This window comes from Bos javanicus, chromosome 12 (genome assembly GCF_032452875.1).
Source record: "Bos javanicus breed banteng chromosome 12, ARS-OSU_banteng_1.0, whole genome shotgun sequence".
Lineage (NCBI taxonomy): Eukaryota > Metazoa > Chordata > Mammalia > Artiodactyla > Bovidae > Bos > Bos javanicus.
This window is the reverse complement of record NC_083879.1, coordinates 14,956,986-14,981,394: the sequence shown is the minus strand read 5'-3', so window position 1 is coordinate 14,981,394 and position 24,409 is coordinate 14,956,986. Positions and strand designations below refer to the sequence as shown.

General features: G+C 40.9%; 1 protein-coding gene across 1 annotated transcript in view; it reads right to left on the bottom strand.

Annotated features, from left to right (window-relative positions):
* Positions 1–24,409, bottom strand: part of LOC133258126 (collagen alpha-1(I) chain-like) — a 70,330-nt gene that overhangs the window by 17,131 nt on the left and 28,790 nt on the right. Inside the window, exons 4-6 of the mRNA XM_061434415.1 lie at positions 16,271–16,417; positions 1,829–1,956; positions 444–651 (exon numbers count right to left, since the gene is read on the bottom strand). The gene's annotated coding sequence lies outside the window, so the exon portion shown is untranslated. The remainder of the gene's footprint in view (positions 1–443; positions 652–1,828; positions 1,957–16,270; positions 16,418–24,409) is intronic.

Sequence of the window (24,409 nt, the reverse complement as noted above, 5' to 3'; positions counted from 1 at the left end):
ATATATAAAGGTAGTTTTCTAACTACTTTTACAACAAACCTTTAACAAGTATGAATATCCCCCCTCTCCTTTTACACACAAGGAAAGAGGAGCTTAGAAGGGCTAAGCAAACTGCCTAGAGGGTCATGCTAATAATAAGTGGTCACTGTTGTTTAGTCACTAAGTCATGTCCTATTCTTTGTGACCCCATGGACTGTAGCCTGCTAGTTTCCTCTGTCCATGGGATTTCCCAGGCGAGAATACTAGAGTGGGCTGCTATTTCCTAGCCTTATTCAAACCCAGGCAGCCTAGCCCCAGAGCCCCTCTTATCACTACCTAAAGGTTAGTATTCTCTGTAACCCTTTCCTTCATTTTAACATTTCAATGATTTTTTTTTTACCCCTCATTCTGTAGGTTCTCCCAGATATGTCTAATTCACTCCCATTCTTTTAATAATTACTTACCTGTATATTGGAGAAGGAAATGGCAACCCACTCCAGTATTCTTGCCTGGAGAATTCCATGGACAGAGGAGCTTAGCAGGCTCTATATGGGATCATAAAGAGTTGGACACAACTGAAGCGACTTAGCATGCACATATATTGATGACTCCTAGGTTGCTGCAGGATCTCCAAGAAGCACACATTCAGATGGAATTAAATGTGCAATAAATCTGTTGGAAGATTGTTGTAAGGGTTAAAGGAGAGAGGGAGAGCCTTAGGCCTTTGTGCTGATGGACTTCAATGAAAGAATAAGAAGGAAGGAGGTTGGGTAGGAAGAGCCTCAGCTCCCAGTACAGCCCCGAGGAAGCCATGTTAGAGAAGCCTGCAGGCCATGGCCAGGCTCGGTCACTAGTGGCTGGGAGCCATCCCGGGAGAGTGGAGGGTGTGAACACTGTCCCTCCTGAAGGTGAAGGAGCAGAGGGCAGTCCGCCAGCCTAGGTTCCCATTCTCTTGGTGGGAAATCTGAGCAGTACAGATTTCCAGATCACTGCCAAGCCCCAGTCCCCAATTTCTGTCCTATTCTTGTTTCTTTTTATTTTATTTTTGGCTACACCATGCGGCATGTGGGATCTTAGTTCCCAGACCAGGGATCAAACCTGTGCCCCCTGTGTTGGAAGTGTAGAGTCTTAACCTCTGGACTTCCAGAGAAGTCCCCTAACCTGTCTTTGAACTTCAGTCTTAACCCCACCAGCTTGCCTTCTGTGTCCATCCTTCCCCCCACGGAACCTCAAACTGAGCACATCCAACACTGAACTCCTCTGAGGGCCTCGTCCTTTTCATATTCTCTACACCTCCTGCCTCAGTGTGGTCCTACTATCCACTCGTCATCCAAGTCACCCCCTTCCTTTCCCTCACGTCTGCATGTACAACCAGTAACCAAGTTCTGTTCATTTTAGGTCCTACATTTCTGTTAAATTGGTGGGTCAGTTCTCTCCATATCTACTACTGCTGCCTTTGTTTAGACCCTCAACCCTCTCTGTTATAAGAACTTTATATCTCCCTAGTCTCCTCGTCACTACTGTCTTCCCATGATGCTGCCAACAGAGCAAGCTTCCTCCACAAAACTGACCTCATGGGGAAAGGAGAGGGTGGGATGAATAGAGAGAGCAGCATGGAAACAAATACATGACCATGTGTAAAGTATATAGCCATGAGAATTTGCTGTGTGACACAGGGAGCTCAACCGAGTGCTCTGTGACAACCTAGAGGGGTGCGATGGGGTGGAAGATGGGAGGAGGGTTCACAAGGGAGGGGAGCTGTGGCTGATTCATGATGATGTATGGTGGAAATCAGCACAATGCTGCAAAGCAATTATCCTCTGATAGAAATTAAGAGAAAAAAACTGACCTCATGACCTGATCATCTCCACATGACATAGTGCAGTTTAAAGCTGAGCTCTGAGTACTTCAAGAGTTCAGACAGGTGATGATGGGCCTCTGTCGGGAACGCAAGGAAGCCTTTCTAGATGAAGCCACCTGAAAAAAAAAATCACAGAGTAGATGACCAGTCCCTGGTTTGTTTTTTTGAATATTTATTTATTTAGCTGTGCCAGGTCTTAGTTGTGGCACCCAGGGTCTTCACTGCACCGTGTGGAATCTTCCCTTGTGCCTACAGACTAGCTGTGGTGTGCAGGTGTGCAGGCTTGGTTGCTCCGGGGCATGTGGGATCTTTCTTCCCTGACCACGGATTGAACCCACGTCCTCCATACTGCAAGGCGGATTCTCAACCACTTCACCACCAAGGAAGTCTTCAGCAGTCCCTGTTTAACTAGATAATTATTCACTCAGTCATGGCCGCTCACGGCCAAGAAAAGTTTAGTCAGAAAGAAGTTTCATGCTGCTATGAAAACAGTGATTTGTTGAAGACAAAGAAGGAACTCTTCATTTTCTCTGAAATGTGAGGATCTTAGGGTTTGGGATTTCTGTCTTTCAAGTACAGTTGACATTGACACGTATCTGTTGGCTGGCCTTCAAGTTCAGCCACGGCCTTTGCCCTGGTGCTCCCTGACCTCGCCTCACACCTCCCATCTCCTTTTAACTTGAGAGGCAGAGGCATTCTCACTTCTCTTCAGGGAGGGATTGTTTCTTGTCTCTTCAAAGAGAAACTTGAGAAGGCCAACAGTGTGGGCCTCTCCTGCAGGTACAGTGAATTCTAGATGAGTCTGAGAAACAGCGGAGTCGATTTCAGTTTTCAAGGATATCAAAGAACTTTAGGAAAGCACCCAAATTTGGGGTATTTTGAGTTCAATTTCTGGACATGTCGATAGAGATATGACTACAAAATGCTCTGAAGGACAGTAGATATTTTGCTCAGCAAACTGACTTGTGAACGTTTAATCAGCGAATTTATTCTTCCTTCACCTCAGCCCATCCAGGACGTAGAAATGAACTTTCCTTCTTTCAGAAGAAATTTACTCCACATGGTCTGTGAGACAATGTAAGAGAAACTATAGTAGATCAGATAAACTGATCCATAAGAAGATGCTGTCAGCTACAAATGATACCAAATATCAACCTTTTAATTGTGATACCTAAACATAATTTCCCTAGAAGATATCATTTTACTTAAAAATTATTTATTTATATATTTGGCTGAAATATATATATTATATATATATATATATTTGGCTAAAATATAATATATATTTATATATTTAGTTGTGCCTGTGAACTCTTAGCTGCCGCATGTGGGATCCAGTTCCCCCTAGCAGGGACCAAACCCAGGCTTCCTGCACTGGGAGCGGGGAGTCTTAGCCACTGGACAACCAGCGAAGTCCCCAAGGATGTCATTTTAGTAACAGCTGTATACTTGCTTTGTATGAGTGTTTACTTTCTAAAGGAAATGATCCCATTGCCATCCTTTTGCCTGTAGGAGAGGAGGGGCAGTAGGGGAAAGACAACTTAAGGAAAAGGTTGTGGAAATGGATCTGATGGTTCGGGCAGATGATTAACTGCCTCTGCAGAGGCAGCCCCGAGGTCTACAAAAGCCCTTCCTCAATTTAAGACTTTCCCCGTTTCCCTCCTGATTGTTGAAATCTGATCTTTGTTTCATAGTCATACATCAGTAGCTTGATAACACTGATTAGTTGATTGTAATTTTCCTCACGTATTCAAAACTAGAGAAGCAGGCAAAAGCTCGATGCCAGGGTTGCCTCTTTTTGCCGGTCTTCATCTTCATGTATTACGGTGGAAAGAACAAGACCTGGGAAAGGATCCCCAGAGGGCTCAGACCACGGAGAGGAGAAGAGACGCAACTGCCTCCTTAGGGGGCTACTCGTCATCTTTTGGAGTACTGGATTAACCCTAGTACAAAGGGGCACTTTCCCAGTTAAACCAAACTCTCGGTTTTCTATTGGGTTGACCCAAAAGTTCATTTGGACTTTTCCATAAGATGTTACAGGAACACCTGAACAGAGTTTTTGGTCAATTCAACATGATCCTGGGTGTCAGGATCAGTTGTGAAATGTGTGTCACAAACACATTGCTAGTAATAAAGTGGTAGAGTTTTCTTAGTAGCAATGGTTATTATTGCTCAAGAAATGTGAGTGGATTAAGGGTTAGCCTTTAAAAAATGTCTTCCTTACTCAGGTCCATTCTAACGCGTTTTCCTGGGGGAGAAGCTGAGGGAGGGGGATTACTAATGAGTTACTAATGAGACACAGGGGTCATTCTACGGCACATCCAGTGGTTCATGCCCAAGGACCTCCTTTGTTTTGGGTGCCATGATTAGATGAGGTTGAGAAATACTGGTCCCAGAACCATCTCTCAGGGAGACCTCTGGGCCTCTAAGTTGGTGCACAATTGTGCTTGCATGTGGCATCTTTCTCCCCTCTTCCTTCTCACCTTGCAGTTCAACCCCAGGTACTAACACAACACAGTGTTTGGTTAGTTCTTACTTGTCACATGGGCTTACTCTGAAACCTTTCATCGAGTTGTCGTGGACCAAGCTGCTGCCTCCAACTTGTCCAGCTCAGAAACAGAGAAAATTGGCTGTGTTTTTCTTTTTCTCAAGTCATCAGCATTTAAAGCCCACCTCTGCTGTTTAATTTCTGTGTGACCTTGGAAACTTTCTTAACCTCCTTAAGGCTCAGTTTCTCTCACCTGGAAAACGGGAATACAATAGGGTTGTTGTAAGTATTAAGTTGAGATGATGTTATTTGGAGGAAAAACTTCTTCTTCCAACTTGAGTTCAGCTTGTCAGGAGAAAACACAAAGCTTACTTACATTCAGTGGAGGTTTTAAATGAAATGACTCCCAAAGCAGGGAGAGATAGGGGTGTACATATGAACTAAATGCGAGAGGGAGGGAAGAGAAAGAGGTTCTGTGGAAGAACAAAGGGAAGGCCTGACAGTTTCAGATAAAGTTTGTTAAGCAGTTACTCATCCCCGTGATAATGACTAGTCTCCTTTCCGGCTGTGAGTCTCCTGGACAGGGAGTTGATGACAGCTGTATTTTTCAAGAGTGCTGGCTAAGTCCCGAAAAGAAGCTTAGGGAAGGTTGCTTTCTGTGGCTGCTATTTGTTTAGATGCTTTTAGTTTAAAATAATCTTTACGCTATCGAGGCACATGTTGGATTCCTTCACTGAAAGACACAGGGTGCTGTCTAGGTGTTGTTACAGGAGAGGTGAATCTTTCAGAGTTCAGAGACATTAACCAAAAGGAACATCATCACTCTCGGGGGTCAATGGCTCCCTTCTGGGCACTGAGGAGGAGGTACCATAGAAATCCTAACAGCGACGGCAACAATGAAAAGAAGTGTTCTGCTTCTCTCAAGGGGAGAAAAGAAGTCCCCACTCTCCACTCTTAGACCACAAACACAGATGACGGGTTCCTGCCCCTACATGGGAACAGCCTCTTCTTTGATCCTCAGCACAAGAAAACTTAAGCTGAATAAAAATCATTTTCCTTCTGACATTTTTGCTCCTGGTGTCTGTTGTTGTTGTTCGGTCACTGTCATGTCCAGCTCTTTGCCACTCCATGGACTGCAACACTCCAGGCTTCCCTGTCCTTCACCATCTCCGGGAGCTTGCTTAAACTCATGTCCATTGAGTTGGTGATACCATCCAACCATCTTGCCCTCTGTCATCCCTTCTCCTCCTGCCTTCAATCCTTCCCAGCATCAGGGTCTTTTCCAATGATTCGGCTCTTTGCATCAGGTGGCCAAAGTATTGGAGCTTCAGTTTAACATCAGTTCTTCCAATGAATATACAGGATTGATTTCCTTTAGGATGGACTGGTTGGATCTCCTTGCAGTCTAAGGGACTCTCAAGAGTCTTCTCCAACACCACAGTTCAAAAGCATCAGTTCTTTGGTGCTCAGCTTTCTTTATGGTCCGATTCTCACATTCATACACGACTACTGGAAAAACCACAGATTCGACTAGATGGACCTTTGTTGGCAAAGTAATTTCTCTGTTTTTTAATATGTTGTCTAGGTTTGTAACAACTTTTCTTCCAAGGAATGTCTTTTAATTTCATGGCTGCAGTCACCAACTGCAGTGATTTTGGAGCCCAAGAAAATAAAGTCTGTCACTGTTTCCATTGTTTCCCCATCTATTTGTCATGAAGTGATGGAAGCAGATGCCATGATCTTAGTTTTTCGAATGTTGAGTTTTAAGCCAGCAATTTCACTCTCCTCTTTCACCTTCATCAAGAGGCTCTTTAGTTCCTCTTTGCTTTCTGTCATAAAGGTGGCATCATCTGCATATCTGAGGTTGTTGATATTTCTCCTGGCAATCTTGATTCCAGCTTGTGCTTCATCCAGCTTGGCATTTTACATGATGTACTCTGCATATAAGTTAAATAAGCAGAGTGACAATATACAGCTTTGACATACTCCTTTCCCAGTTGAGGACTTTTCTTGTGGCTCAGCTGGTAAAGAATCCACCTGCAATGTGGGAGACCTGGGTTCAATCCCTGGGTTGGGAAGATCTTCTGGAGAAGGGAAAGGCTACCCACTCCAGTATTCTGGCCTGGAGAATTTCATGGACTGTATAGTCCATGGGGTCGCAAAGAGTCAGACACGACTGAGTGACTTTCACTCTCTCTCACTCACTCACTCACTCACTTACTTTCCCAATTTTGAAGCTGGTGCCTGAGAGATGGTCAAAATGAGGCAAGGGATGTGGGAGAGGGCTTATAGAGTCAAGGTAGAAATTACAATCACTTAATGAGGACCAGGGGCTTCCCTGGTGGCTCAGATGATAGAGAATCTGCCTCCAATTCAGGAGACACAGGTTCAATCCCTGGGTTGGGAAGATTCCCTAGAGAAGGAAATGGCAACCGATGCCAGTATTCTTGCCTGGAGAATCCCCATGGACAGAGGAGCCTGGCGGGCTACAGTCCATGGGGTCACAAAGAGTCGGACATGACTGAGTGACTAAACAACAACAGCGAGGAACAGGTGAAAATCTACATCTAGGTGTGTGTATTTTTAAGTCCAAGGACACAGACTGTGTCAAAGTAAATAGCTTTATATAAAGGTGTGATTTGGTCTCAAGGTATTTTAAGCCCTGATAAGAAAAATCTTTAAAAATAAGAGATAAATCTCTACTTGGCTTGTTAGAGAAAAGAATAGTGGAATACTTCATATTGCATAGGTTTTCATGATTTTTAATTCCATTTTGGGGGGGGGGTCTAATTCCATTCTATTTGTGGTACATGTAACTCTAGGAGTGAAAACTCATTAGAAAATTTTATGTAATACATAATTGCGTTGACAATGGCTATACCAAAAGAGACTGACTCCCAGTGAGAAATACTTTTTAATTTTACTATTTATTTTATTAAGGATTTATTAATTGCATGTATTACAAAGGGGACTGCTCCAAGCCTATGAATATTATTCTTATATAATTGTGCAAATTATATAAATGATTTATGCAAAATAATTCAAAATGGCTAAATCTAAAAGTTTAATTTGGAATATATGACCAATATTTTCTTTGGTAAGGTATATTTTCCCTCCCCCAGGCCAAGTGGTAATTAAATAAGAAATAAGGGGTGCAAGGTACACTGGAGGTTAGAAAATGAAGTTCAATTTTCATTTTATTTATTTATTTACTAATTTTTAAATTTTTGGCCATGCCCTGTGGCATGTAGGATCTTAGTGCCCCAGCCAGGGCACCCAGAGCAGCCCAAAATAAATAAAACAAATAATAAATAAATACATTTTTTTAAAATCTGAATTTTCAAAATTATTGAAAACCATATCTGTTTTCTATATCCATTCATTGTGTCATTCAGTGACTGTTCCATTACCTTTTACTATGGTCTTGTGGTGAAGGACACAATGAAACAGAATATCCAGCAGTGACTTAGTTCTTTAGCATTTGGCAAGAGCTTTACACACACTAGTTGAGGCCCACAAGAGTTCGCTGAAATGAATATTATCATTCCCATTTTACCAATGACAAATCTTAGGCTCAAAATGATTGTCCAAATGTCCATAACCTGATTCCAAGTCCAGGGTTCTTTCATCCAAAACATGAACTATATCTTACCCTTGTACCTTGCCTTTAGGTCTCAAGTCTGGGAGAGGAGGTATCCATACATTTAAAAGGAAAAAAACAAACAAGATTTAGACAGCAATGCGAAATAGGGATTTGGAAAATATTACAGGGTAGTAAGTGGTTAAATGCCTAATGTGCAAGGCAGAAAGCAAGGATCACTCAGGAGGAACATACCACTCTTGATGGAGAAAGCAGAGTGTATGTTTATTACAAGTGGAAAATAATCTTTACCACAGAAGGACTAACAGTCTGTGGAATCTGATGTAATCATATAAAAACTATTGTTAACTTCAAACAAGCAAAAAATGCATAAATCAAATCCATGTTTCTTATCAGATCTGTGGTACCTACTTTTGGCACCTGTAAATAATTCTAAGTGTGAAAAGCTTTGATAAACCAACTTCATTTGAAAAGCAAAAACATACAGATGGTGAGACTATCAGAGGAAAAAGATTTAGGGTAATCTCAATTTAACCCAATATCAACTGAAGTGAAGGAAATGGGTTAACAACAGATACTTACCTTTACTAATCCACAGAATTCATGGTATCTACTCAGGCTCTTTAAAACTCTCTGTTTCAGTAGTAGTATCCACTAGATGTGACTATTTGAATTTTAAGTCATTATAAATTAAATTTAAAATTCAGCTTCTCAGTTGCAGTAACCACCTCTGACATACTCAGCCGTATATGGTGATTGGCGGCCATACTGGACAGTGCAGACTCAGGACATGTTCATCTTTGCAGAAAGGTCTGCTAACACGGCTGCTCTAGACTCTGGCAAAGGATAGATTTTGATAAGGATGTAAAATTATTTTTTAAAAGAAAAAGGGGGAAAATAAGGAGTTCTTCTTATTATACTTTTGCCTTGTTTTATATAATGGTAGCATTAGAGTTGCTGTATTCATTCATTTTCGAACAAATATTTGTGCTTTGCTAGGCATTGTGTAATTGCACCATTTCAGTTCTGCTAGGGATGAGCAGTTGTTTCTCCCAGAACCTAGCACCTAGAGTTGTGCAGGAAAATAGTCCTACTCGGTAGTCATTTATTGCTGGAACAATGTAGACCTTTAAGCTCCTTCCTTGGTCCTTGTACAGGTCAGGAGTGAGACGAGCAACTCCAGTGCTGAAGATAAGGCAAATTCTTAATTACCTAGCCGGTATCTCTTCCCTTCTTCCTTGTGCACAGAATTCCAGTTTTATTACAGTCATGTCCCCAGCCAGGGTGATGGATCAAGACTTTTTTGTGGAGGTCGTGCACTGCACAAAGGTGTCAGGCCCAAAAGTTGAGTGATGGATGAAAAATAAGTCTTTTTTAACGTTTACATAAATGTTTTATTACCTACTGGCTGTCCTGCCTGAGGCAGCCAGTCTCTCAAATTTTTCAGTCTATCAGCTCTCTTTGCTGATATTTCATTGCATATTCAGTGTACAATGCTACCTTCACCCCATTTTCATTTTTTTTTTGTCTTTGACGCCTTAAATCATTGTGTCTAATCCAAGTCTTGAGTCACTCTTCCCCCTCTTCCTCTTTTAATAGTCTTCTTTCCTGTCTCTCAACAGAAATAGCTTTTCCTCATTATATACAATAATTGCCTATTAAAAAATTAAGCCATACATAAAAGTATAAAGGAGAAAGAAAAATACCTGAAATCTCATTTCTGGGATAACATGAACATTTTGGTGACTTTTTTTTTCACGTTTGTATATACAAGGGATTTTCTGGATCATTTTGTCTGCTTCCTCCAGTCTTTTCCCCACATGACAAATTAAGAACCATCTCATTAGAGCCCACTACAAATTTAGTTGTCAGACTTTGCCTGGATGCTTACACTGCTTGGCAATGTTTTAAAATCTGTCACATTTCCTTTTTACTACATTGGGTTAATGGACATCTTCCCAGTTTTCCTCAAGCTCTACCTACTTGGCCGCAAAGAATGAGTCCCTCCTCAACTCCCCTTCACCTTGGCAGACTTCTGTCATGGCCCATGCGTCAAAAAAAAAAAAAAAAAGACGAAGAGGGGCAAGGAGAAAGGAGGCAAGTCACGGTTACTTTGGGATGGACAGTGGGCACGCTTAGGAAACAAAAGCTGGGAAGGCAAAACGTAACAGACCAGGAAGCCATGTTCACCGAGAAAGGCCAAGTCTGGATGCAAGAGCCAAAAAGGAAGGTTGCAATGGAAGCCCAAGAAGAGCCTTAGAGATTAGTCACCTGAGTGTGGCTCCTGTTTTTGTTTTTGTTTTTAACTATTTCTCTATTTTTGGCCACGCCGGGTCTTCACTGTTGCATGTGGGCTTTCTCTAGTTGTGGCGAGCCGGGGCCACTCTCTAGGTGTGGTGCACGGGCTTCTTATTGTAGTGGCTTCTCTTGTTACAGAGCACAGGCTCTAGGAGCCCAGGCTTAGTTGTTCTGTGGCACATGGGATCTTCCCAGACCGGGGATCAAACCCGGGTCTCCTGCACTGGCAGCCAGATGATTTCTGTTAACAGGGCGTTATGACAATCAACTCCAGGTGCTAAAGTAGCTCGAGGTGTCATGTGGCTCCTGACAGATCGGCGTTCTGGCCCCCAAAGAACCAACTCCACATGCACCCTTGGCCATTTGGTCCACTCACTCCACTTGCCCGACTGTGAACCTTGGAAGCAGCTCGTGCCCACATGAAGGTTAAGCCAGTGCCAGTTTATGTACAATGGCTTGTCTACAGAACTTCTCTTCCAGGCCGGAGTTGACCAGGGTCCTGCTCTGTCCTAATGAGTTGTTCCCTTGAAGCATTCTTCCTGATATTCCTAAAACCCTCGCCAAGCTCTGGTGAAAGATACTACATTTATTACCAGAAGCCATGTTCTAAGATGGGAACACATCCTATGTTTTGATGCTGTTGTGTAGAAAAGAGAGGGGAACAAAGCCTTTCAGTGTTCTGGCAAGATTGAAAGGCTGCTGGGATGGGTATAGAGGGGAGAGTTGGGGAGAGGATGTGAGGTTCTAGTGGCTTCTTATGTGGACTTTAAAGCAACTGGCTCATTTTTCAGCTGCATGTTCATTGTCAAAGCCCAGGGTGCTGTGATTCCAGTCCCTAGGCATTTCAGAGATATTATGCCGTAAGTCAGGTCACTTCTAGACTTCCTTCACTGCTGGTTTCAGGTTCAGTTCTCATGAATTTCCTGAGTCAGTTATGACTCATCCATCTGCTTAACGGTTTTTAAAATGTTGATGATGTTTGTCTTCGTAGACATATGCCTATCTTTTAAATTTATTTATTTTTAACCTTTTACTGTCAGTTTTGGGGCTGGGGAAAGTGATTGAAGTAAAATGCCCTTAACTCATCATCTTAAACCAGAAGTTAGCATGAGAGTATTTGCCAAGGAGAGCAATATTGTAAAAACAGTATTTTAAGGAAGCTCAGATCATCTGTAAAATGCAGGACAAACTAGATGGGCAGAAACTTAAGTCACGAAGTTAGGAGGGCCCCACAAAAATCCCAAAGGGAGAAAGTTAAAGGTCTAAAATGTGGTTGTGGCAAGGAGAATGAAAAGGGGCAAACCTTTGAAAAAAGAGAAAGGAATTTGTTGACCAATTGACTACAAGAAAGAAAGAGGAGTCCATGTACCTGGGAGAGGATGACTGAAAGAATCCATGGAATTTATGAGAAGGAATAAGGAAGAAGAAGCATGGAAGAAATTGGAGGGGCAGTTCCTGGCTTCTGTTTTTATAATGGTCTAAGTGTTGAGAATGAGGAGAAAGTGTGTTTTCTCAGAGCAACTAAAATGTATTTGCCAAAAGTCATCAAACTTGTTAAAGTAATTAGTTAATTTATTTGGTGCTGTGCTGGGTCTTTGTTCCTGCGTGCAGGGTTTCCCTAGTTGCGGCCAGAGGAGGCTACTCTCTAGTAGCTGGGGCACATGGACTTAGTTGTCCGGAATCTTCCCTGATCCAGGATCAAACCTGTATTGCCTGCACTGGCATTCAAATTCTTACCCACTGGACCACCAGGGAAGTCCTTAAATTATAGCTTGTTTAAAGATATTTGAAATAGATATTCAAGAACTGCTAAATGTAACATTGGAAGAGAATGACCTCAGAGGTTCAGGAGGTGATGTCCTCTCTCTCCATTGGAAGGTCACATCTTTTTAGGAAAAGGGTTTTTATTCTCTGGAGGGAGTAAATCAGAGGGATTCTGATTTGGGAGTTACTAGGCATAGTTTCCCTGGAGAAAGAAATGACAACCCACTCCAGTATTCTTGCCTGGAGAATCCCATGAAGCCTGGCAGGCTACAGTTTATGGGGTCGCAAGAGTTGACATGACTGAGCGACTAAGCACACACAGGCATAGTTAAGTTTGGGGGTACTACAAAGTTATTTTAGGGGAATAAGAAAAACTCTGCAGCCTTCTTACCTCACAGGTAGCCAGGCTGTCGTTTTTAGTCAAGAGACCACAAGAGGCTTTTTTTTTTTTTTTAATTAAAGAAATCTGAGGACCTCCCTGGTGGTCTAGTGGCTAAGACTCCCTGATCCCACTGCAGGAGTCCTGGGTTTGATCCCTGGTCAGAGAACTAGATCCCCTATGCCACAATGAAGACTGAAGATCAAGAGGGCTGCAACTAAGAACCAGTGCAGCCAAATAAATTTAAAAAAAAAAATTTTTTTTTTTAAATAAATCTGACTAAGCTAGGAGGAAAAGTCTAAATATACAGACAACAAGAGCTCCCTGTGCCAGACAAGGATCTCCAGGGAAACAGAGAATCAACAGGATATAGGTATATTTGCATGAAGACATTTATATTAAGGGATTGGCTCATGCAATTATGGGGACCAGAAAATCCAACATCTATAGGGCAGGTCAACAGGCCAGAAAGTGAGGCAGGATTTCTTTGTTACAGTCTTGAGGAAGAATCACTTTTCTTGGGAAACCTGTTTTTTTGCTCTTAAGGGCTTCAACTGATTAGATGAGGTCCATCCACATGATTGAGAGTAATCTCCTTTAAAGTCAACTGACTGTAGGTGTTACTCACACCTACAAAATACCTTCACATCATGTCTAGAATAGTGCTTGATGAAACAACTGGGCACTATAGGCCAGGCAAGTGAAAGTGAAAGTGAAGTCCCTCAGTTGTGTCTGACTCTTTGCGACCCCATGGACAGTAGCCTACCAGGCTCCGTGGTCCATGGGATTTTCCAGGCAAGAGTACTGGAGTGGGCTGCCATTTCCTTCTCCAGGGGATCTCCCCAACCCAGGGATCGAACCCGGGTCTCCTGCATTGCAGACAGCCGCTTTACCGTCTGAGCCACTAGGGAAGCTAGGCTACACAAATTGACCCAGAAAACTCAGTCCTCACGTTCCCTGAAGCAACTTTCCATCCAGATGGGCCCAATACCAAAGCCCACCATCAACAAGGCCCACTTATGGAAGAGGCCTCTTAGTCCCCTTTTCTAAATGTCCCATGCTAAAGAAAGAACAGTCAACCAAGAATCAGTAGACATCTGAGCAAAGTCATTTGTGGAAACAAAGATAATTCAGGCAGAAGGAAAAAACTGAAAAACTACCAGGGATATCTTTGGGGAGATAACAGAAGACAAGTCTATCATGAAACAAGAAAGAAGCTACTGGAGAAAAAATGACTTCAGAGATCAAAAAGAAGCTCTTAGAAATTACAAACATTATAACACAAATGAAAAACTTGGTAAGAGGATTATAAGATAAAGATAAGGAAATCTCTAAGAAAGTAAAACAAAATGACAGAAAGATGGAAAACAGATAAGGGAAAAAGAGACAGAGAGATCAGTTTGGGAGAACTGATACCTAAATGAGGTTTTCAGAAAGAGAGAACAGAGAAGATGGAGGAGGGGAAAATATCAAAGAAACAATTCAGAAAAGTTTCCAAGCATTAAAGGTCATGAGTTTCCAGATTGAAAAGGTTTACCCAGTTCAGCTCAGGGGTTAAATCTATATCTACATGAAGCTACCTCATCATGAAATTGAAGAAAACAGGGAGTAAAGCCTGGGTGAGAAGGAGGGACAGATTACATACACATGATCAAAAATCAGGCTGACTTCGGACTTCTAAACAGCATCAGCAGAGAGCAATGGAACAATGCCTTCAAAACTCTAACAGGAAAATAATATTTTAACCTGGTATTCTAATCCCAACCAAATCTTGCAAACTTAAGGGTGCAAGGATATTTTCAGAAATTAAAGCTCTCCAAAAATTCACTTCCCAACCATTTTTTTCTCAGCAAAGAGTGAAGGATATATTCCTTCCAAGTAAAGGAGTAAGGAAAGAAAGAGGAGGAAATGAAATTCAGGAATCAAGGCATCGCTCCAAATCTTTGTTGTGACGAGACAAAGAACCGAGGAACATACACTTGCATGACAAAGGGATGTAAGGAAAGAGAGAAGGGAAAAGAATACTCAGGGACATGGTGAGGGGAGATCTCAGAACACAGAGAGAGTAGTCAGTCCAAACTGAATAAGATCAAAGGGTTCTGGGAGAAATGTCTCCAAGAATAGATTGATTGGTGGGACTTCCCTGGTGGTCCAGTGTTTAAGAATCTGCCTTCCAATACAGGGGATACAGGTTTGATCCCTGGTCTGGAAACTAAGGTCCCACATATGTGTGTGTGTGCTTAGTCGGGGCCAACTCTTTGCAACCATGGGACAACTAAGCCCTCACACAGCAACGACTGAGCCTTAGCACTCTAGAGCCTATGCTCTGCAACAGAAGCCCACTAGATGCAGTGAAGACCCAGCATGGCAAAAATATTTTTTTAATTAAAAAAAAAAAAAGAAATTGATTGGGCACTTGGCATGTTTGAACATATTAAAAGGAGAGTTACACCTCTTGGAACAATTTGGAGACAGAAAACTAAGCAATAAAATAAAAAACAAACCAAGAAATTATCAAATCCAGGAAAACCAAAAGGTTATTGAAGAAAGTAAAAGTAATCATGTCACTGAGAACTACTCGATTCAATTATAAACAGTATTTACCTAGTTAAAATAATGTAAATATTAAACATTGTTTAACCAAATGACATATTTGTTTAGAGGATTTATATTTGCAGCGTAGGCCAAGAAGTGGGGAAAGAGCTAAACCCTTATCTTGTATAATAAATAGAAACACGGATAATAAGCAACACTGAAAAATCAAGTAACGGTATTTATTTCCATAGCATCCCAGTAAGGCTATTTAAAGAGTTAAAGATAAATACATTAAAAAATACAATATTGTAAAGTTTAAAAACACACACACACACAAACCAATGGACTTTAGAGTCAGACAGAAGATAGTTGCAATCTGGGCATGCTACTTATAAAACATAAACATGTGGACAACTGGCTTAGCTTGATTGTGCCTCATGATTGATCTGCAAAATGGGAATAATAACAATGTCTCCTTCAGGGTTACTATCACTGTCACAAAATGTAACACATTTTATTTGCCTAATGTGTCTTATAGAGGATACTAAGACTCTGATGCTGGAAAAGATTGAAGGCAGGAGGAGAACGGTACAACAGAGGATGAGATGGTTGGATGATATCACCAACTTGGACATGAATTTGAGCAAGCTCTGGGAGTTGGTGATAGACAGGGAAGCCTGGCATGCTGCAGTCCATGGGGTCGCAAAGAGCTGGACACGACTGAGCGACTGAACTGAACTGACTGATACTTATTTGGAAGCAATACTTGGATAAATCACTGTGAATAGAGGATGGGACCTCCCTCAAGGGCAACCTCAAGACAGTATGATTGATACACTGGATTGCTTGAAATAGGAGGACTCTTTAGCTCACAAGCAGGTTGGGGACTGGGAGGCGAAAGAGGAAGGACAAAGTGAAAGATAGCGGGTTGGTAGAGGGCTCTGCATTGCTTAATTAGGCATCTCCTGAATTCCTTTCCTCAACACCCCCGCCCACCCTGCCGGGGGAAATCAATACATTTTATCAAACTCACTGGATTGGTGTGGAAACAAAAAAAACAAACAAAAAAAAGATAAATACATTAAAAATAAAAACCAAAAACAGAAAGCTAAAAGGCTTGTCTCTGGGAAGAAAAAAATTAATGGTGGAAACAAGGAAAAGATTATTGTTTTTCATTATAAGCTTTGTAGAACTGTTTGATTCTTGTCCTACACACACAATTTTAACAAAAACAAAAACTTGGGAAAACAATTTCCAGAATAGCATAAAACCCAAACTCCCAAAAAAAAAAAAAAAAAAAAAAAACCCAAACTCCCAGCTATGGAGTCAGAATCCCGGATTCCCCTTGCGAGTTTTGCCACTCACCAGCTATGTGACCTTGGGTAAGTTTTCTAAGTTCTCCAGATTCTGTGAAAAGGGGCTGGTAATAGTTCTCACGGGCCTCCCAGGCGGCTCTGTGGTAAAGAATCCACCTGCCAGGCAGGAGTTCGATCCCTGGGTCAGGAAGATCCCCTGGAAAAGGCAATGACAATCTGCTCCAATATTCTTGCCTGGGAAATCCCATGGACAGAGGAGCCTGGTGGGCTACAGTCCATGGGGTTGCAAAAGAGCTGGACACGACTTAGAGACTACACAACAACAACAATTGTTCTCATGGTAACGGTACATATTTACTGATTCACAGCGCTGCTTGTGAACTATGAATGAAATAACCCATGTGAAGTCTAAGCACTATGATTGCTACACTTAGTGTGTTGCATAAACTTTGGCTAATTTTATAGCCATTATCAGGCTGATATCAAAGGCTCTTTGTATGAATAATCTCTGCCATCTGCTTTTCCAACCTCAAGTTCTATCACTCTTCACGACAAACTCTATGCAACCTCTAAGTGTGGCCTGCAGTGTTCATCCTTTGGGAAATACACCACACTCCTTTCTGCCTCCTTGCTCTTGCTCGTGCAATTGTGTGTTTTCCTATTCCACAACCTATTTTGGTTGAAATAACAATGGGAAAGAAATGCGTTACACCCTGTAAATAACTGGACGATATTTGCATTCAGAGGGTGGAAATCCAAGATGTAAATATTTCCTCTAGGGGCTAAAAGCTGAAAGAAGGAGCTCCATTTTTGTTTGAGACATGTTAATCTTGTCATTGCTCAAGGTTGCCATGGTTCCTGTTTCGGTGCTTCCAGGACTTAAGCTTAAACCACTACATCTGAACAAGTGGAAATAACCTGATTCTATTGAGACAGGAAGTCAGGCAGGGTGAGACTCTTGGGAGATAAGTCAATGCTGTAACTAGAAATATAAGCCAGGATTTTTGTGTTTCTGTGACACACCAATCCTGGCTGCCCCTGACACTGCCTATTTCTAGCTTCATGTTTTCCAGGGAATCAAGGAGCAATTTATTTTGTAAACCAGAGAGATTCTTTTCCCTTTCCTGTGACACAATTTAAATGGAAAAAAAAAAAAGTAACCATTTGCTTCTAGTTTTCTAAACTAGTTGTCTAATTTATTAATATTAGAGTCAATTATTTCATTAGCGAGAGAGAGACTTCATTAAAAAAATAAAGATTAAGCCAATGAAAATAAAGCTATTTGACTTTGGTAAATCATACTCTTCTGTCCACTTCACAATCATTTCCAAATTCACAGTCATAGACAGAACTGTTCCTTGAACAGAAGTGAAAATTGCTTTTTTATGAGACTCACTAAGAAATGGCAACCCACTCCAGTAATCTTGCCTGGAGAATCCCAAGGACAGAGGAGACTGGCAGGCTGTAGTCCATGGGGTCACAATGACTGAGCAACTAACACTAACACGAGAAGTCATTTCTAATGACATTTAAGTACTTTCTTTGAGACTTTTGGTTGCTGCAGTATACAGGAAATAACCAGCATTATAATGTGGGAATATTGTTCATTGTTCTTCATTGCTTTCAATGGTCACAAGATTTCAAATTTTATGATTGCATAGATCATTTTATGAAGCTTTCTTTTGCAGATTTAAAGTAAGAAGATGCATAATATTATCTTCTTTCTAACCATCATTCTAAGTTGAATTCAGATAGACTATCCAGAAGCTTATGCAAATTCATCAGCATTTCATCATTTATTATCTTCACCAACAATATTTTATTGATACTTGCTGACACTTTATCAATGTCCCTAAGGCATATGAGGATAAATCAGGTGTATATTTGTATGGACTAGGAATATTCTCTGTTCTTAAAGGGTAAATAATTCGTGAAAGGTTGTTTCTTGCCAGCTGTATCAGGTTTTTAGGTAAGGAAGTGAGAGATGAGAATATTTTCATGTGAAATAGAAAATCTGAAACTCTCAGGTTAGGTTTTGAAAACTCTGATTCCCTTAGCTTGAAGGAAGGATAAAGTAGAAGACATTTAGATGAGCCAAGGACTTCCAAAATGTACACTTCAGTTTCACCTTCTCTGTATCATTCCTATGCCTTCTCTTCCAAGGCAAATACTATTGCTTAGGACACCCGAGGAACAATTAGGGCACCAATGAATCTCTATATTAGATAATTTCTTATAAACTGAGTTTTAACTCATGACCGCCCTTAATTTCTAAATACATTCTTACTTATTAATATCTATGTTAATCTAAACATACATGGGGACTTCCCTGGTGGTCCTGTGGTTAAGAATCTGCCTTTCAATCTAGGGGATATGGGTTCGATCTCTGGTCAGGAAACTAAGATCCTACATGCCATAGGGCGACTAAGCCTGTGCACCATAACTACTGAGCCTGCATGCTGCAATGCAGATCCAGTGCAGCCAAAAATAAATAAATAAAAATAAACATACATGCCTGCTAAATCTCATGGAAACAGAGTCTTAGACCATGGACAAGGTATGTTGCCAAGGCAAAGTTGCCAACTACAGGGTGGGACTGTTCTCAAAAGAAGGTCAAGTCCAGAAAAGTACCCATGAACCAAGTCTCTGGGACCCTCTAGTATGCGCTGGATACCAGTGATAAAACATGGAAGTAATAGCAACCCGTTACGCTTCCAAAATTTCATCAGATAATGACATCTTCCTTGGATTCAAAACTACAATGGCTTCAAACACTATGGTTGCCAACTTTTCAATTAACAGATTGATGGGTATATTGAAAAACTGGGCTGCTCTCAAGTGGTAATCTCACTAATGAATATTATGCTTGATAAATTAATTCTGAGGCTTAATTTCCAGTGTGGAATGGAAAACAATGAGAAAACAAAAATGAAATGACAATAGCACAAGATAGATTTCAAAGGAATAGTTTGTAGCCTCTCCTATAGAAGAGGGTAAGAAGAAATAGGTATTTCCAGAAATGTAGCAGGTGACATAAGAAGACGAGCTCATCAGTTTGCCTTGACTGGCATGGAATGTCGTCTCACACATGCACATGACTTGGGTGCAAAAGCTTTTTGTTCATGATGGTTTTACTGCTATCCCTGCATGACTCAGTCAATTACATGTGATGCTCCTGCTGCTGCTGCTAAGTCGCTTCAGTCGTGTCCGACTCTGTGTGACCCCATAGATGGCAGCCCACCAGGCTCCCCCATCCCTGGGATTCTCCAGGCAAGAACACTGGAGTGGGTTGCCATTTCCTTCTCCAATGCATGAAAGTGAAAAGTGAAAGTAAAGTCGCTCAGTCGTGCCCGACTCTCAGCGACCTCATGGACTGCAGCCCACCAGGTTCCTCCGTCCATGGGATTTTCCAGGCAAGAGTACTGGAGTGGGCTGCCATTGCCTTCTCCGTTAATGTGCTTTTTCCATAGAAATGTCTATAAAAATGTTTAATTTGAATTTTCCAGAACAATAGTCTAATGGCTAACAAGGCCTCACACCCTTTGAGTGGTGCCCAGGGAACGCCTATTCCTGATTGTGGTTGATAACTGACCACTAGGTTTAATATTTTCCCAATTTCTTTACTTTTCTTATTCTACTGCCCCCCACACCCCCACCTTTTTTCAATTTTATGTCATATACAGATTGGGGTAAAACACTTTACAAATTATTTCTGGTTTAATATTTCTCATTTTCAAATGTGCTTTTCAGACTTTAATTAAACCAAGTCTCCCTAGGGGGCTACTAGGAAGCACTGTTTTTTTCTGCTTTCCAGAAAGGGACAAAGAAAAAGGAATAATAACTTCAGACAGTAAAAGTGGACAGAGACAATAAAGAAGAAACTCTCCTGACTGTTTCTGAATTTAGAAGCTTTTCTGTGTTTCCTCAGAGCTCAATTCATACTATTATGCCTTTTAGGAAAATCTGATTCCTTGAAGAGGTTGATAGGTATTATATTCTATTTCATAATATGAGGGAAAATATCACTTACTTAACTTTTTATAGGTGTAATATCACATACAAAGTAAAATTAAAAAATATGTCTTCCTTCAGCTTATTTGCTTAGACAAAAATTATTATTTATTATGAAGCAATAAGATCATTACTTTTCAGCTTTGGGCAAAATTCATTCATAATTAGGCCAAAAATAATTATAATTTTACATACTGTCTTTTAAGTCATATAATTTGATAATCTTGTATCAGAAAATTTTATTGAGACAATTTAAAATACAAGAATTTTGGGAACTTCTCTGGTTATCCAGTGGCTAATACTCTGCTCCCAGTGCAGGGGGCCTGGGTTCAATCCCTCGTCAGGGAAGCAGATAATCACATGCCACAACTGAGACTGCAAGTGTAACTAAAGATTCCATGTGCTGCAAAGAAGACCTGGCACACCAAATTAATAAAAAAAAATTTATTGTTGTACTTTACATATACATACACATATGTGTGTGTGTGTGTGTGTGTGTAACCAGTTTGTCTTTAAAATGCAGCCACTTAGTTTTGACTGCATTTACTGAGGCCAAAGAGAACATTTGCAATCAGCATATATTAAAAACAAATCTTAGAAAACTTGTGGAAGAATAATAAAGTAGATCTTTGAAGAAGCACTTATCCTTTCTTCCAAATTCCACAGCAAGGTAAAGAGAAGTTTATTTTTAAAGGCAGATGCTGTCGATTTTTTTTACAGAAAGTGCTAGAGTTCCCCCGCTTGAGGTGTTGTTATTGTTGTTCAGTCACTATGTCGTGTCTGACTCTTTACAACCCCACGGACTGCAGCATGCCTGGCATCCTCGTCTGTCACAATTTCTCAGAGTTTGCTCAAATACATGCTCATTGAGTCCATCAGGCAATCTAATCATCTCATCCTCTATTGTCCCCTTCTCTTGGCCTCAATTTTCCCCAGCATCAGGGTCTTTTCCCATGATTTGGCTCTTCGCATCAGGTGGCCAAAGCAGTGGAACATCAGCATCAGTCCTTCCAATGAAAATTCAGGACTGATTTCCTTTAGGATGGACTGGTTGGATCTTCTTGCAGTCCAAGGGACTCTCAAGAGTCTTCTCCAGTACCACAATTCAAAAGCATCTATTCTTTGGTACCCAGCCTTCTTTATGGTCCAGCTCTCACTATCTGTTCACGACTAGTGGAAAAAACAGCTTTGACTGTGCAGACTTTTGCTGGCAAAGTGATGTCTCTATTTTTAACATAGTATCTAGGTTTGTCAAAGCTTTTCTTCCAAGGAGTCTTAATTTCACGGCTGCAGTCACTGTCCACCATGATTTCGGAGCCCAAGAAAATAAAATCTGTCACTGCTCTCAATTTTTCTTCTTCTATTTGCTGTGAAGTGATGGGACTGGATGCCATCATCTTAGTGTTTTGAATGATGGCTTAGTTTTAAGCCAATTTTTTCACTCTCCTCTATCATCTCTTCAAGAGTCTCTTTAGTTGCTCTTCAATTTTGGCCATTAGAATAGTGTCATCTGCATATTTGAGGTTGTTGATAGTTCTCTTGGCAATCTTGATTCCAGCTTATGAGTCTTCCATTCCAAAATTTTGCATGATGTACTCTGCATATAAGTTAAATAAGCAGGGTGGCAATATAAAGCCTTGACGTATTCCTTTCCCAATTTGGAACCAGTCTGTTGTTCCATGTCTGGTTCTAACTGTTGCTTCTTGGCCGGCATACAGATTTCTCAGGAGACAGGTAAGGCGGTCTGGTATTCCCATCTCTTTAAGAATTTTCCATAGTTTGTTGTGATCCACACTGTCAATTTCCTTGCTTTTTCTTTGATCCAACGAATGTTGGCTATTTGATCTCTGGTTCTTCTGCTTTTTCTAAACCCAGCTTGTACACCAGGAAGTTCTCGGTTCATGCACTGCTGAAACTTATATTGAAGGATTTTGAGCATAACCTTATTAGCATGTGAAATGAGCACAATTGTTCAGTAGTTTGAGCATTCTTTGGCACTGCCCTTCTTTGGGATTGGAATGAAAACTGACCTTTTCTAGTCCTGTGGCCACTGCTGAGTTTTCCAAATTTGCTGACATATTGAGTGAAGTACTTTAATGGCATCATCTTTTAGGATTTGAAATAGCTCAGCTGGAATTCCATCATCTCCACTAGCTCTGTTTGTAATAATGCTTCCTAAAGTCCATTTGACTTCATACTCCAGGATGTCTGGCTCTAGGTGAGTGACTACACCATCATGGTTATCCAAGTCATTAGGATTTTCTTTTTTTTTTTTTTTGGTAGAGTTCTTCTGTGTATTCTTAATTTCATCTGCTTCTGTTAGGTCCTTACTGTTTCTGTCCTCTATCACGCCCATCCTTTTAATGTTCCCTTGATATGTCCAAGTATCTTGAAGGGATCTCTAGTCTTCCCATTCTTTTAACTCTACTTCTTTGCATTGTTCATTTAAGAAATCAAAAAAAGAGGGGATATATACATATACATGTATATGTATATTGGATTTCCTTCCCATTTAGGGGGGTGATATAATTTTTATGTTAGGGTCTCTGCTAAAGAAGCAGAGCAATGGCAAAAGTTCCAGCCAACATAACAAGTTTTAAAGGGCAAGGAAAAGGAAGAGACAAGAAAGACAGAGAAGATAAAGGAGAAATGAAGAGAGGAAAACATACAAAAGGAGAAGAAAAAGAATTGAATGGGAAGGGGAGGGAATGGTACTCATTGGTTTTGTTGTTGTTGTTGTTATTTTGGGTTTATTTCTTTTAGCTTTTAGTCCACGTTCTTTCAGTAATAGCATCCTCCATTTATCCTTTGCGATTACATCCTCCCATTCGGATACCATCTGGTGGGACTATTGTTCAGAAGGGGGGTGCCTTCCCCCAACCAAGGAAAGAAGAGTTGACCCTAGTTAAGCCAGTCAAACCCTCTCTCTTTGGAATCTGAACTATTGCTTCTAGATGCAGCTGTTGAGACTTTCATGCTGTGGAGACTCATGTGAGCTGCTTGGTTCAGTCCCTTCCAACACTGGATCTTCAGTCTTCTCTCTTCAATCCTTTGAGCTTCCCGACTTTGCCTGATAAATTTCTTTCTTTCTTTCTTTTTTTTTTTTTTGACCTTGCTACTCAGCATATGGAACTTCCCTGCCTAGGGATCGAACCATTGCCCCCTGCATTGGAAGCATGGAGTCTTAACCACTGGACCACGAAGGAATTCCCAATAAATTTCTTTCTTGCTTAGATTTACCAGAGGCAATTACTGTTGCTTGCAACCAAAGAACTCTACCTGGTACAGTCGAGGAAGAAGATAAGTGAAAATACATGTGGAAAATAAGATCTGAGTGAGATCCACTGAGAATATATTTTCACATCCTGAATCCGTAGGTACTGGGGAAAACAATTTTAGCTTAAACCTGAAAAAGATGTGCAAATTTGTATTCAATCATCGCAGCTCTCTAGAAGCACATATAATCACACTGTAAAGTAGCAAAGGGTTTCTAAAAGGTGAGGGTAATATTCTCTTTAAGGATAACCTACTGCAAGATTGACATCACAATTTTGAGCAATGAAAAGAGAATGTGCTTCCTGCAAGGCAGAGGTTTACCTCTGTTTTTACTGTGTAAGATCTTTGTGTCTTTGATGATTTCACATCTCTGGCATGACTAAAGGATTTTTCAATTCAAATCGAACTCCTTCAACTTAGCTAGTCCCTCCCACCTCCCCCACTTGCCCCCTGGGATTCTTTCTTTTCACTGCCAAGGATTAAATTCTCTGTGAAAGCCATGAAGGCAATAGAAATCTGTACGAGAAATGAGACACAAAACTGTCCGAAAAGAGAGATGCAAGCCCAAAGCTTGAGTAAGAAAAATAATAGAACTCTTATTCATACTGGAAAAAAGTCTAGTTTCAAACCGAGTTTTTTTATTGACTTTTTTTTGTCCAGAAAAGTATCATTATTTATGAATAAGAAACGGTTATTCTTCTGCTTTACCAAAGATGCTAAGTTTTGCATGTTTTAAACGCCGAACATATCCATAGAAAACGGCTTGCTGCCAGTTTCTGGTGAGCAGGCCAGACTTTCACAGAGCAGCCCAGATGTAGCAGCTCTGTGTTGACAGGTGAGCGATTCAAGACAGAAGGCTGAATTAGAACTGATCCTGCCTGAGATGCTGGTTTTATTGGGT